Source organism: Apodemus sylvaticus, chromosome 1, assembly GCF_947179515.1.
Source record: "Apodemus sylvaticus chromosome 1, mApoSyl1.1, whole genome shotgun sequence".
NCBI lineage: Eukaryota > Metazoa > Chordata > Mammalia > Rodentia > Muridae > Apodemus > Apodemus sylvaticus.
The window spans coordinates 194,083,037-194,095,972 of record NC_067472.1 but is presented as its reverse complement, the minus strand read 5'-3'; the positions used below and the strand labels follow the sequence as shown (position 1 = coordinate 194,095,972).

The following is a 12,936-nucleotide window of genomic DNA, read 5'->3' as shown; positions in this document are numbered from 1 at the left end:
CACGACTAGAGTCTCACTTACTCCTAATTATGGAATAAGAGGTGAGATGGGCTTCAGTGTTGAAGAATGAATGAATCTGAAGTTAGGTCTTTCAGGTTAAGTAAGGAACTTGGGTATAGATATAGATTGTAGAGATTTAAAGGTTTTTCTTTCCCAATAATTTTAATATGTCATCATTAGACTTCAGTCCTCCTCTTCCTTAGTGTCTGAAGGTAAGATCCTAAAAATGTAAAGGAATCGGAAGTTTAAATAGAGATAAGTATTTACAGGGGTTAGTAGATTGCATTTAATAAAGTACTCCTACTATCCTCATTAAAAATTTAGACTTTTATTTGGGAACAAAATCTCATCACCACAGGAGCGTGGTCATCTAAAAATGAATGATTGAAGCCTCTAGAAGAAACATTACTGGTTATAGATGACTTCAAACTCCTGGACTCCATCTAGCCTGTGTGAATATAAAGTAATCAGTACTGGAACTTATTGTCTTACTTAAGTAGAGAAGTATATTGGTGAATTTCTTGTAATGAATTAGAATTTGCCGGAGGCAAACAGTATGTGTACATAAAAGGCTGTAAGGAAAAGCCACAGAATGTCATGGCTTGTAAAATAGAGAAGTTCTATGGACACTAACAAGCAAAAGTTCTGTTGGAGACACACTGAAACAAATGCAATAGAATTTAGAAAACAGGGAGTGACTCCCTGCCACCATCTTCCCTGCCTGCCAGGACAGAAAATCAGCACCAGGTACTGAGATATCCTGAGTTTAAGAGCTCTGGGTGCATAAACCACCAGGAGATTGCCTGTGCCCAGGACATGAGCACATAGGCAGTTCATCTGCCTGCAGGCCTGCCATGGGGCCTACATGGAGATCAGCAGAGGGGGTGACTCCCCACTGACATCTTCCCTGACTGCCTAGGCAGAAAAGCAGCTCCAGGTACTAAGATACCCTGAGTTTAAGATCTCTGGTGGCACAAACCACCAGGGGTCTGCCTTTATCCAGGACCTGAGCACATAGGCAGTTCATCTGCCAGCCTGCCTGCTGTGGAGCCTGTGTCCTATGGACATCAACAGAAGGGGTGACTCCCCGCTGCCATCTTCCATGCCTGCCAGGGCAGAAAAGCAGCACCAGATACTGAGATATCCAGCGGTTAAGATCTCTGGGGGCACAAACTGCCAGGGCTCTGCCTGCACACAGGATCTGAGTACATAGGTGGTTTGTCTATCAGTCAGCCTGTGTCCTACATGGGGATCAGCAGAGGGAGTGACTCTCCATGACTATCTTAGCTCCATGACAGAGCAGCCGGGGGAGCATCTGGTTTGCTGAAACAACCCAACTATAACATCGCTTGGGGCAAGACTCAGTAGGGTTCCAATGGCTGAAAAGAGGAAAGCAGCACATCAGCAATCTGGGCCAGAGGAAACCCAGTCATCCATTGTCAAGCGAATAGCCTTAAAGGTCCACAGGAGGTGGAAGCACCAGCCATTGACAATAAGACCATCTAACACCAGTGAGAACTAGATGGCTAAAGGTAAACATAGGAATTTTACTAACAGAAACCAAGGCATTATGGCAGCATCTGAACTGAATTCTCCAACAACAGCAAGTCCTGGATACCCCCACTCACCACATAAACAAGAGTTGGATTTAAAATCACAGATCATAATGCTGTTAGAGGAAAACATGAAGGACATAAACAAATCTCTTAAAGAAAATCAGGAGAAAAATGATCAAAAGCTAGAAGCCCTTACAAGGGAAACACAAAAATAACTTGAAGAAATTCAGGAGAATATGGGGAAAAGATAGTAGCCAGTAAGGAGAAAATGCAAAAATCACTTAAAGAAATACAGGAGAAATTTGATCAACAGGCAGAAATCATGAAAGAGGAAACACAAAAATCTCTCAAAGAATTACAGGAAAACACAAACAAGCACGTGAAGGAATTGAGCAAAAACATCCAGGATCTAAAAACAGAAATAGAAACAGCTAAGAAATCACAAAGGAAGACAACTTTAGAGATAGAAAATCTTGGGAAGAAATCAGGGGCCTTAGATGCAAATATCAACAACAGAATACAAGAGATAGAAGAAAGAATCTCAGATGCCGAAGATACCATAGAAACCATTGACTCAACAGTCAAAGAAAATGCAAAATGCAAAAAGCTTGTAACCCAAAACATCCAGGAAATCCAGGACACAATGAGAAAGCCAAGCCTAAGGATTATAGGCATTAATGAGAGTGAAGATTTACAACTTAAAGGGCCAGCAAATTTCTTCAAAAAAATTATGGAAGAAAACTTCCCTAACCTAAAGAAAGAGATGCCCATGAATATACAAGAAGCCTAAAGAACTCCAAACAGAGAGGACCAGAATAGAAATACCTCCCATCACATAATAATCAAAACCCCAAATGTATTAAACAAAGAAAGAATACTAAAGGCAGTAAGAGAAAAATGCCAAGTAACATAAAAGGAAGACCTATCAGAATTACACCAAAATTCTCGCCAGAGACGATGAAAGCTAGAATATCCTAGGCAGAGCTCATGCAGATTCTAAGAGAACACAAATGCCAGCCAAGATTACTATACACAATGAAACTTTCAATCACTATAGATAGTGAAACTAAGATATTCCATGACAAAACCAAATTTACACAATATCTTTCCGCAAACCCAGCCCTACAAAGGATAATAGGGGGAAAACACCAATACAAGGACAGAAACTATACCTTGGAAAAAGCAGGATAATAACCTTCTTTCATCAAACCCAAAGGAAGATAACCATACGAGTAAAAAATCAACATCAAAAATAATAGGAAGCAATAATCACTACTCCTTAATATCTCTTAGGATCAATAGATTCAATTCCCCAATAAAAAGACATAGATTAACAGACTGCATATGTAATCAGGACCCTACATTTTGCTGCATACAGGAAACAAACCTCAGTGTCAAGGACAAAAACTACCTTAGAGTAAAAGGCTGGAAGACAGTCTACAAGCAAATGGTCTCAGGAAACAAGCCCGAGTTCCCATTCTAATATCAGATAAAATTGACTTTCAACCTAATGTCATCAAAAGAGACATGGAAGGTCATTTCTTGCTGGTTAAAGGAAAAATCCACCAAGAAGATCTCTCAATCCTGAACATCCATGCTCCAAATGGGACCTCATAAGGTTACAGAGTTTCTGTAAGGCAAAGGACACCATCAAGAGGACAGGTGGGCAACCAACAAATTGGGAAAAGATCTTCACCAATCCTACATCAGATAGAGGGCTAATATGCAATATATATAAAGAACTCAAGAAGTTAGACTCCAGAAAACCAAACAACCCTATTAAAAAATGGGGTACAGAGTTAAACAAAGAATTCTCACCTGAAGAACTTCGGATGGCAGAGAAGCATCTTAAAAAATGCTCAACTTCATTAGTCATTAGGGAAATGCAAATCAAAACAACCCTAAGATTTCATCTTACACCAGTCAGAATGGCTAAGATTAAAAATTCAGGAGACAGCAGGTGTTGGAGAGGGTGTGGAGAAAGAGGAACACTCCTCCACTGCTGGTGGGGTTGCAAATTGGTACAACCACTCTGGAAATCAGTCTAGCGGTTCCTCCGAAAACTGGGCACCTCACTTCCAGAAGATCCTGCTATACCACTCCTGGGCATATATCCAGAGGATTCCCCACCATGTAATAAGGATACATGCTCTACTATGTTCATAGCAGCCCTATTTATAATTGCCAGATGCTGGAAAGAACCCAGGTATCCCTCAACAGAAGAGTGGATGCAAAAAATGTGGTATATCTACACAATGGAGTACTATTCAGCCATTAGAAACAATGATTTCATGAAACTCTTAGGCAAATGGATGGAGCTAGAGAACATCATACTAAGTGAGGTAACCCAGACTCAAAAGGTGAATCGTGGTATGCACTCACTAATAAGTGGTTATTAACCTAGAAAACTGGAATAGCCAAAACATAATCCACACATCAAATGAGATACAAGAAGAAAGGAGGAGTGGCCCCTGGTTCTGGAAAGACTCAGTGAAACAGTATTCGGCAAAACCAGAACGGGGAAGTGGGAAGGGGTGGGAGGGAGGACAGGGGAAGAGAAGGGGGCTTACGGGACTATCAGGGAGTGGGGGGGGGCTAGAAAAGGGGAAATCATTTGAAATGTAAATAAATTATATCGAATAAAAAAAAAAAAAAAGATCTCTCAATCCTGAACATCCATGCTCCAAATGCAAGGGCAACCTCATTCATAAAAGAAACTTAACTAAAGCTCAAACCACACATTGCACCTAACACAATAATTGTGTGTGACTTCAACACCCCACTCTCCTCAAAGGACTGATCAGGAAAACAGAAACTAAACAGGGAGATAGTGAAACTAATTGAAGCTTTGGACCAATTATATTTAAGAGATATATAGAGAACTTTTCATCCCAAAGCAAAAGAATATACCTTTTTCCCAGCACCTCAGGATACATTCTCAAAAATCATTCATATGGTTTGGTCACAAAACAGACCTCAACAAATATAAGAAGATCAAAATAATCCCATGCCTCCTATCTATCTACACTATGGAGTAAAAGTGGTCTTTAATAACAACAAAGACAACAGAAATCCAACATACACATGGAAACTGAACAATACTCTACTCAAAGATACCTTGGTCAAGGAAGAAATAAAGAAAGAAATCAAAGACTTTTAGAATTTAACAAAAATGAAGGTACAACATACCTAAATTTATGGTACACAATGAAAGCAGTGCTAAGAGAAAAACTCATACCTTTGAGTGCCTCCAAAAAGAAATTGGAGAGAGCATACACTGAAGCTTAACTGTACAACTAAAGCCCTGGAACAAAAAGAAGCTAATTCACCCAGGAGCAGAAGAAGGCAGGAAATCATCAAACTCAGGGCTGAAATCAATCAAGTAGAAATGAAGAGAACCATACAAAGAATCATCAAAACCAGGATCTGGTTCTTTGAGAAAAACAACAAGATAGATAAACCCTTAGACACACTCACCAAAGGGACCAGAGACAGTATCCAAATTAACAAAATTAGAAATGAAAAGGGAGATATAACAACAGAAACTGAGGAAATTCAAAAAATTATCAGATCCTTCTACAAAAGCCTGTACTCAACACAACTGGAGAATCTGGAGGAAATGGACAATTTCTTAAACAGATACCAAATACCAAAATTAAATCAGGATCAAATAGATCATCTATTCAGACCTATAACCCCCAAAGAAATAGAAGGGGTCATAGAAAGCCTTCTAACCAAAAAAAAAAAAAAAAAAAAAAAAAGCAAAGCACAAGACCAGATAGTTTTAGTGCAGAATTCTATCAGACATTCAAAGAAGACTTAACACCAATACTCTTCAAACTATTCCACCAAATAGAAACAGAAGGAACACTACCCAACTCATTCAATGAAGCCACAATTATGCTGATACCAAAACCACAAAAAGATCCAACAAAGAAAGAAATTTTCAGGCCAATATCGCTTATGAATATTGATGCAAAAATACTCAATAAAATTCTTGCACACCGAATCCAAGAAAACATCAAAACGATCATTCCCCCGTTATCAAGTAGGCTTCATCCCAGGGATGCAGGAATGTTTCAATATACGGAAATCCATCAATGCTATCCACTACATAAACAAACTCAAAGAAAAAAAAAACCACATGATCATTTCATTAGATGCTGAAGAAGCATTTGACAAAATTCAGCATCCTTTCATGCTAAAAGTCATGGAAAAAACAGGAATTCAAGGCCCATATATAAACACAGTAAAAGCAATATAGAGCAAACCGGTAGCCAACATCAAACTAAATGGAGAGAAACTTGAAGCAATCCCACTAAAATCAGGGACTAGACAAGGCTGCTCCCTCTATTTATATCTACTCAATATAGTTTTTGAAGTCCTAGATAGAGAATTAGACAACATAAGCATAAGGAGGTCAAAGTGATACAAATTGGAAAGGAGGAAGTCAAACTATCACTAGGTGTAGAAGTCCTAGATAGAGAATTAGACAACATAAGCATAAGGAGGTCAAAGTGATACAAATTGGAAAGGAGGAAGTCAAACTATCACTAGGTGTATACTTAAGTGACCCAAAAAACTACCAGAGAACGCCTACAGCAGATAAACAACATCAGCAAAATGGCTGCTTACATAATCAACTCAAGCAAATCAGTAGCTTTTCTATACTCAAATGATAAGCAGACTGAGAAAAAATTAGGGAAATGACACCCTCTACAATGACCACAAACAGCATAAAGTATTTTGGGGTGATTCTAACCAAACAAGTGAAAGACCTGTAGGACAAGAACTTCAGATCTCTGAAGAAGGAAATGGAAGAAGACCTCAGAAAATGGAAAAAAAAATCTTCCATGCTCATGGATTGGTAGGATTAATATAGTTAAAATGGTCATATTGCCAAAAGCAGTCTACATATTCAACATAATCCCCATCAAAATCCCAACTCAGTTCAGTTCTTTTTTTTTTTTTTTTCTTTTGGTAATTTTTTTTAAATTTTTTTATTCGATATAATTTATTTACATTTCAAATGATTTCCCCTTTTCTAGCTCCCGCACTCCCCGAAAGTCCCGTAAGCCCCCTTCTCTTCCCCTGTCCTCCCACCCACCCCTTCCCAATTGCCCGTTCTGGTTTTACCGAATACTGCTTCACTGAGTCTTTCCAGAACCAGGGGCCACTCCACCTTTCTTCTTGTACCTCATTTAATGTGTGGATTATGTTTTCGGTATTCCAGTTTTCTAGGTTAATAACCACTTATTAGTGAGTGCATACCATGATTCACCTTTTGAGTCTGGGTTACCTCACTTAGTATGATGTTCTCTAGCTCCATCCATTTCATTAAGAATTTCATGAATTCATTGTTTCTAATGGCTGAATAGTACTCCATTTTATAGATATACCACATTTTTTGCATCCACTCTTCTGTTGAGGGATACCTGTGTTCTTTCTAGCATCTGGCAATTATAAATAGGGCTGCTATGAACATAGTAGAGCATGTGTCCTTATTACATGGTGGGGAATCCTCTGGGTATATGCCCAGGAGTGGTACAGTAGGATCTTCTGAAAGTGAGGTACCCAGTTTTCGGAAGAACCGCCAGACTGATTGCCAGAGTGGTTGTACCAATTTGCAACCCCACCAGTAGTGGAGGAGTGTTCCTCTTTCTCCACACCCTCTCCAACGCCTGCTGTCTCCTGAATTTTTTTAATCTTAGCCATTCTGACTGCTGTAAGATGAAATCTAAAGGTTGTTTTGATTTGCATTTCTCTAATGACTAATGAAGTTGAGCATTTTTTAAGATGCTTCTCCACCATCCGAAGTTCTTCAGGTGAGAATTCTTTGTTTAACTCTGTACCCCATTTTTTAATAGGGTTGTTTGGTTTTCTGGAGTCTAACTTCTTGAGTTCTTTATATATATTGGATATTAGCCCTCTATCTGATGTAGGATTGGTGAAGATCTTTTCCCAATTTGTTGGTTGCCGATTTGTCCTCTTGATGGTGTCCTTTGCCTTACAGAAACTTTGTAATTTTATGAGGTCCCATTTGTCAATTCTTGCTCTTAGAGCATACGCTATTGGTGTTCTGTTCAGAAACTTTCTCCCTGTACCGATGTCCTCAAGGGTCTTCCCTAGTTTCTTTTCTATTAGCTTCAGAGTGTCTGGCTTTATGTGGAGGTCCTTGATCCATTTGGATTTGAGCTTAGTACAAGGAGACAAGGATGGATCAATTCGCATTCTTCTGCATGCTGACCTCCAGTTGAACCAGCACCATTTGTTGAAAAGGCTATCTTTTTTCCATTGGATGTTTTCAGCCTCTTTGTCGAGGATCAAGTGGCATTGATCCATAGGTGTATGTGTTCATTTCTGGTTCTTCAATCCTGTTCCATTGATCCTCCTGCCTGTCACTGTACCAATACCATGCAGTTTTTAACACTATTGCTCTGTAGTATTGCTTGAGGTCAGGGATACTGATTCCCCCAGATTTTCTTTTGTTGCTGAGAATAGTTTTACCTATCCTGGGTTTTTTGTTGTTCCAGGTGAATTTGAGAATTGCTGTTTGTAACTCTGTGAAGAATTGAGTTGGGATTTTGATGGGTATTGCATTGAATCTGTATATTGCTTTTGGCAAAATGGCCATTTTAACTACATTGATTATACCGATCCATGAGCATGGGAGGTTTTTCCCATTTTTTGAGGTCTTCTTCCATTTCCTTCTTCAGAGTCTTGAAGTTCTTGTCATACAGATCTTTCACATGTTTGGTAAGAGTCACCCCAAGATACTTTATACAGTTTGTGGCTATTGTGAAGGGGGTCATTTCCCTAATTTCTTTCTCAGCCTGCTTATCCTTTGAGTATAGCAAGGCCACTGATTTGCTTGTGTTGATTTTATAACCTGCCACTTTGCTGAAGTTGTTTATCAGCTGTAGGAGCTCTCTAGTGGAGTTTTTTGGGTCACTTAGGTAGACTATCATGTCGTCTGCAAATAATGATAGTTTGACTTCTTCCTTTCCAATTTGTATCCCTTTCAACTCCTTATGTTGTCGAATTGCCCGAGCTAGTACCTCAAGTACAATATTGAAAAGATAAGGAGAAAGGGGGCAGTCTTGTCTGGTCCCTGATTTCAGTGAGATTGCTTGAAGTTTCTCTCCATTTAGTTTGATGCTGACTACCGGTTTGCTGTATATTGCTTTTACTATGTTTAGGTATGGGCCTTGAATTCCTGTTCTCTCCAAGACTTTAAGCATGAAAGGATGCTGAATTTTGTCAAATGCTTTTTCAGCATCCAATGAGATGTCCATGTGGTTTTGTTCTTTGAGTTTGTTCACGTAGTGGATTGCATTGATGGATTTCCGTATATTGAACCAACCCTGCATTCCCGGGATAAAGCCTACTTGATCACGGTGGATTATCGTTTTGATGTGTTCTTGGATTCGGTTGGCAAGAATTTTATTGAGTATTTTTGCATCGATGTTCATAAGGGATATTGGTCTGAAGTGCTCTTTCTTTGTTGGATCTTTGTGTGGCTTTGGTATCAGCGTAATTGTGGCTTCATAGAAGGAATTGGGTAGTGTTCCTTCTGTTTCTATTTTGTGGAATAGTTTGAAGAGTATTGGTGTTAACTCTTCTTTGAAGGTCTGATAGAATTCTGCACTTAAACCATCTGGTCCTGTTCTTTTTTTGGTTGGAAGACTTTCTATGACTCCTTCTAATTCTTTAAGCATTATGGGACTGTTTAGATGGTCTATTTGGTCCTGATTTAATTTTGGTATTTGGTATCTGTCGAGGAAATTGTCCATTTCCTCCAGATTCTCCAGTTGTTTTGAGGACAGTCTCTTATAGTAGGATCTGATGATTTTTTGGATTTCTTCAGTTTCCGTTGTTCATTTCTAAGTTTGTTAATTTGGATACTTTCTCTGTGCCCTTTGATCAGTCTGGCTAAGGGTTTATCTATCTTGTTGATTTTCTCAAAGAACCAGCTCCTGGTTTTGTTGGTTTTTTGTATGGTTCTCTTTGTTTCTACTTGATTGATTTCAGCCCAGAGTTTGATGATTTCCTCCCTTCTACTCCTCCTGGGTGAAATAGCTGCTTTTTGTTCCAGGGCTTTCAGGTGTGTCATTAAGCTGGTAATGTATGCTCTCTCCATTTTCTTTTTGGAGGCACTCAGGGCTATGAGTTTTCGTCTTAGTACTGCTTTCATTGTGTCCCATCGATTTGGGTATGTTGTGTTTTCATTTTCATTGTGTTCTAAAAAGTCTTTAATTTCTTTCTTTATTTCTTCCTTGACCAAGGTATCATTGAGTAGAATATTGTTCAGTTTCCACGTGTATGTGGGTTTTCTGTTGTTTTTGTTGCTATTGAAGACCACTTTCACTCCATAGTGATCTGATAGGAGGCATGGGATTAGTTCGATCTTCTTATATTTGTTGAGGTCTGTCTTGTGACCAATTATATGGTCGATTTTGGAGAAGGTACCATGAGGTGCTGAGAAAGAGGTATATTCTTTTGTTTTAGGATAGAATGTTCTATATATATCTGTTAAATCTAATTGGTCCAAAGCTTCAATTAGTTTCATTGTGTCCCTGTTTAGTTTCTGTTTTCCTGATCGGTCCATTGAGGAAAGTGCAGTGTTGAAGTCACCCACAATTATTGTATTAGGTGCAATGTGTGCTTTGAGTTTTAATAAAGTTTCTTTTAAGAAAGAGGGTGCCCTTGCATTTGGAGCATAGATGTTCAGGATTGAGAGTTCTTCTTGTTGTATTTTTCGTTTGACCAGCAAGAAGTGTCCCTCAGAGTCTCTTTTGATGACTTTGGGTTGAAAGTCAATTTTACCTGATATTAAAATGGCTACTCCAGCTTGTTTCCTGAGACCATTTGCATGTAAAATTGTCTTCCAGCCTTTTACTGTAAGGTAGTGTTTGTCTTTGACCCTGAGGTGTGTTTCCTGTAAGCAGCAAAATGTAGGGTCCTGTTTACATATCCAGTCAGTTAGTCTGTGTCTTTTTATTGGGGCATTAAGTCCATTGATGTTAAGAGATATTAAGGAGTAGTGATTGTTACTTCCTATCATTTTTGACGTTATTTTTTAAATTTGATTGCTTAACTTCTTTTGGGTTTGATGAAAGGTTACTATCTTGCTTTTTCTAGGGTGAAGTTTCTCTCCTTGTATTGGTGTTTTCCTCCTATTATCCTTTGTAGGGCTGGGTTTGTGGATAGATATTGGGTAAACTTGGCTTTGTCATGGTATATCTTATTTTCTCCATCTATGGTGATTGAGAGTTTTGCTGGATACAGTAGTTTTGGCTGGCATTTGTGTCCTCTTAGTGTCTGCATGAGATCTGCCCAGGATCTTCTAGCCTTCATCGTCTCAGGTGAAAAGTCTGCTGTGATTCTGATAGGTCTTCCTTTATATGTTACTTGGCCTTGTTCTCTTACTGCATTTAATATTCTTTCTTTGTTTAGTACATTTGGGGTTTTGATTATTATGTGATGGGAAGTATTTCTGTTCTGGTCCAGTCTGTTTGGCGTTCTGTAGGCTTCTTGTATATTCATGGGCATCTTTCTCTTTAGGTTATGGATGTTTTCTTCCATAATTTTATTGAAGATATTTGCTGGCCCTTTAAGTTGTAAATCTTCACTCTCATCTATGCCTATAATCCTTAGGTTTGGTCTTCTCATTGTGTCCTGGATTTCCTGGATATTTTGGGTTACAAGCTTTTTGCATTTTGCATTTTCCTTAAATGTTGAGTCCATAGTTCCTATGGAATCTTTCTATGTTAGTGACGTTCCATGGTTTTCTATGGAATCAGCATCTGAGATTCTTTCTTCTATCTCTTGTATTCTGTTGTTGATATTTGCATCTCTGTCCCCTGATTTCTACCCAAGGCTTTCTATCTCCAAAGTTTTCTCCCTTTGAGTTTTCTTAGTTGTTTCTACTTCTGATTTTAGATCCTGGATGGTTTTGCTTAGCTCCTTCACTTGCTTGTTTGTGCTTTCCTGTAATTCTTTAAGAGATTTTTGTGTTTCCTCTTTCATGACCTCAGCCTGTTGACCAAAGTTCTCCTGTATTTCTTTAAGTGTTTTTTGCATTTCCTCCTTGTTGGCTTTTGTATTATCCTGGATTTCTTTCGATGATTTTTGTGTTTCCCTTGCAAGGGCTTCTAACTTTTGATCCATTTTCTCCTGGATTTCTTTAAGTATGTCCTTCATGTGTTCCTGTACCAGCATCATGACCAGTGATTTTAGATCCAAATCTTGTTTTACTGGTGTGATGGGGTATCCAGGACATGTTGGTAGAGGAGAATTGGGTTCAGATGTTGCCATATTGCCTTGATTTTTGTTAGTGACGTTCCTGCGTTTGCCTTTTGCCATCTAGTTCTCACTGGTGTTAGTTTGTCTTGTCAGTGGTGGACTCGCCAGTGCATGTTGCCTCTTCCCATTTGGCCTCTGGTGCACAGCTTACCCCCTGCACTGCCTGTAGACCGGGTGCTGCTGCCCAGGCTGTTCAGATCCCAAAGCAGGCACCCGAAGGCTGCCGCTGGGGCCTGCTGGATTCACCGGAGCACACCGACTTCTCCCAGCTGGCCGCCCGGAAGCCCCTCTAGCCTCTTGCAGGACCTGGAAATGTGGTGCGGCCACCCAGGCTGATCTGAATCCAGAAGCGGAGAGAGTTGAGCTGAGGGCTCCCACCTGAGGCCTTGCCCCAGATTGTGTCTGTGGACCAGATGGAGCCTGTGTGCACCCCAAGGGAGCGCCGATGGTGTATACTGCCAGGACCTCCCGTGTGTTCTGATCACTCCACTGAGCAGCCGATCCCCCAACCCGGCTGGCACACACAAAGTTAGCATGGCTGTCCAGGCCCTGAGTCCAGGCAAAAGCCTGGGAGGCCAAGGTCTGAGCAAAGTTCCCCTAGGGCTATGACTGTTAATTGGGTCTGCTAGGTGACCAGGATGGTAGGCATGAGTGCTCGCGCTCCCTGAAAGCGCCGGGAGATTCTGCTGTGCTAACAACCTCCTGGGCGGATTGACACACAGATGGCCCACCTAGCCGCCCAGTTCTTGGGGTCAGTCCTGGGCCTTTTGGGGCTTAGACCCCCGCTTTGTTAGCCTCAGGCTATGCCTGTTACGGCTCTGCCCGCCAGAGCTCTCTGTCCTATAGGCAAAATGGCGGCGCGCTCTCAGGCCAGGGCAAAAAACCTCCTGGCTGGGTTGGCACCCCGATGTCCCCCCGAACAGCCCAGGGCCTGGGTGCAGGCCAACGCCCGTCAGGCTCAGACCCCCGCGGTGTTGGCCTTGGAATATGTTTGTGTACCTCAGTCTGTCCGATTTCTCTGGAGTCCGAAACCAAGATGGAGGTGAGCCTCTCCTGACTCCCCAACTCAGTTCTT

General features: G+C 40.4%; 1 pseudogene; it reads left to right on the top strand.

Annotated features, from left to right (window-relative positions):
• Window positions 1-12,936, top strand: part of LOC127683404 (sulfotransferase 2A1-like) — a 41,464-nt pseudogene that overhangs the window by 17,090 nt on the left and 11,438 nt on the right.